This window comes from Crinia signifera, unplaced genomic scaffold, assembly GCF_055691185.1.
Source record: "Crinia signifera unplaced genomic scaffold, ASM5569118v1 HAP2_SCAFFOLD_238, whole genome shotgun sequence".
Classification (NCBI taxonomy): Eukaryota; Metazoa; Chordata; class Amphibia; order Anura; family Myobatrachidae; genus Crinia; species Crinia signifera.
In genome coordinates, this window is record NW_028142131.1 from 25001 (window position 1) to 27500 (window position 2500).

The 2500-nt window shown below is 36.0% G+C and overlaps 4 non-coding genes across 4 annotated transcripts; all 4 read left to right on the top strand.

The window, feature by feature from the left end:
• The first annotated feature begins 147 nt into the window (after nucleotides 1-147).
• On the top strand, nucleotides 148-219 carry TRNAP-AGG (transfer RNA proline (anticodon AGG)). Its single transcript has one exon. It is a non-coding gene; the product is annotated as a tRNA-Pro (tRNA).
• Nucleotides 220-882: 663 nt separating this feature from the next.
• On the top strand, nucleotides 883-954 carry TRNAP-CGG (transfer RNA proline (anticodon CGG)). The gene has a single exon. It is a non-coding gene; the product is annotated as a tRNA-Pro (tRNA).
• A 297-nt stretch (nucleotides 955-1251) lies between these two features.
• Nucleotides 1252-1323, top strand: TRNAP-AGG (transfer RNA proline (anticodon AGG)). Its single transcript has one exon. It is a non-coding gene; the product is annotated as a tRNA-Pro (tRNA).
• A 1032-nt stretch (nucleotides 1324-2355) lies between these two features.
• TRNAP-AGG (transfer RNA proline (anticodon AGG)) lies at nucleotides 2356-2427 on the top strand. The gene has a single exon. It is a non-coding gene; the product is annotated as a tRNA-Pro (tRNA).
• The last annotated feature ends 73 nt before the right edge of the window (nucleotides 2428-2500 follow it).

Below are 2500 nucleotides of genomic sequence, written 5' to 3' on the forward strand. Positions count from 1 at the left end.
AAAAAAAACACATTCCCCTTTATCTCAGTAACATAATACAACAATATACATCAAATATTTTTTCCACCTCTTTCAATTATTACGTAAATAATATGAGTTTCACTTTAAAAAAAAAAATTTATTCTGACGTGAGAAGTTTTCAGGGGTGGCTTGTTGGTCTAGGGGTATGATTCTCGCTTAGGGTGCGAGAGGTCCCGGGTTCAAATCCCGGACGAGCCCAGCATTTAGCTGCCTTTTAGAGCCCATGATTAATGTTACATGCTTGATTTCAAAGCATCAATTGAATTTTGCTCTTGCCATTTTACACAATTAGTTTGTAATTACTTAGGAGTATGTAGTACATTTTCAACCATATGGTGGTACTTTGGGTAAAAAAAACACATTCCCCATTATCTCAGTAACATAATACAACAATATACATCAACTATTTTATCCAGCTCTTTCAATTATTACATAATTAATATGAGTTTCTCTTTAAAAAAAAAAAAATTATTCTGACGTGAGAAGTTTTCAGGGGTGGCTCGTTGGTCTAGGGGTATGATTCTCACTTAGGGTGCGAGAGGTCCCGGGTTCAAATCCCGGACGAGCCCAGCATTTAGCAGACTTTTAGAGCCCATGATTGATGTTAAATGCTTGATTTCAAAGCATCAATTGAATTTTGCTCTTGCCATTTTACACAATTAGTTTGTAATTACTTATGAGTATTTAGGACATTTTCAACCATATGGTGGTACTTTGGGTAAAAAAACATTCCCCATTATCTCAGTAACATAACACAACAATATTCATTAAATATTTTATCCAGCTCTCTGCATTATTACGTATATAATGAGTTTCACTTTAAAAAAAAAAGTAATTCTAAGGTGAAAAGTTTTCAGGGGTGGCTCGTTGGTCTAGGGGTATGATTCTCGCTTCGGGTGCGAGAGGTCCCGGGTTCAAATCCCGGACGAGCCCAGCATTTTGCTGCCTTTTAGAGCCCATGATTGATGTTAAATGCTTGATTTCAAAGCATCAATTGAATTTTGCTCTTGCCATTTTACACAATTAGTTTGTAATTACTTAGGAGTATGTAGTACGTTTTCAACCATATGGTGGTACTTTGGGTAAAAAAAAACACATTCCCCATTATCTCAGTAACATAATACAACAATATACATCAACTATTTTATCCAGCTCTTTCAATTATTACATAAATAATATGAGTTTCACTTTGAAAAAAAAATTATTCTGACGTGAGAAGTTTTCAGGGGTGGCTCGTTGGTCTAGGGGTATGATTCTCGCTTAGGGTGCGAGAGGTCCCGGGTTCAAATCCCGGACGAGCCCAGCATTTAGCTGCCTTTTAGAGCCCATGATTGATGTTAAATGCTTGATTTCAAAGCATCAATTGAATTTTGCTCTTGCCATTTTACACAATTAGTTTGTAATTACTTATGAGTATTTAGGACATTTTCAACCATATGGTGGTACTTTGGGTAAAAAAACACATTCCCCATTATCTCAGTAACATAACACAACAATATTCATTAAATATTTTATCCAGCACTCTGCATTATTACGTATATAATGAGTTTCACTTTAAAAAAAAAAATATTGTGACGTGAGAAGTTTTCAGGGGTGGCTTGTTGGTCTAGGGGTATGATTCTCGCTTTGGGTGCGAGAGGTCCCGGGTTCAAATCCCGGACGAGCCCAGCATTTAGCTGCCTTTTAGAGCCCATGATTGATGTTAAATGCTTGATTTCAAAGCATCAATTGAATTTTGCTCTTGCCATTTTACACAATTAGTTTGTAATTACTTAGGAGTATGTAGAACATTTTCAACCATATGGTGGTACTTTGGGTAAAAAAACACATTCCCCATTATCTCAGTAACATAATACAACAAAATACATCAACTATTTTATCCAGCTCTTTCAATTATTACATAAATAATATGAGTTTCACTTTAAAAAAAAAAAAATATTCTGACGTGAGAAGTTTTCAGGGGTGTCTCGTTGGTCTAGGGGTATGATTCTCGCTTAGGGTGCAAGAGGTCCGGGGTTCAAATCCCGGATGAGCCCAGCATTTAGCTGACTTTTAGAGCCCATGATTGATGTTAAATGCTTGATTTCAAAGCCTCAATTGAATTTTGCTCTTGCCATTTTACACAATTAGTTTGTAATTACTTAGGAGTATGTAGTACATTTTCAACCATATGGTGATACTTTGGGTAAAAAAAACACATTCCCCATTATCTCAGTAACATAATACAACAATATACATCAAATATTTTTTCCACCTCTTTCAATTATTACGTAAATAATATGAGTTTCACTTTAAAAAAAAAAAATTATTCTGACGTGAGAAGTTTTCAGGGGTGGCTTGTTGGTCTAGGGGTATGATTCTCGCTTAGGGTGCGAGAGGTCCCGGGTTCAAATCCCGGACGAGCCCAGCATTTAGCTGCCTTTTAGAGCCCATGATTAATGTTACATGCTTGATTTCAAAGCATCAATTGAATTTTGCT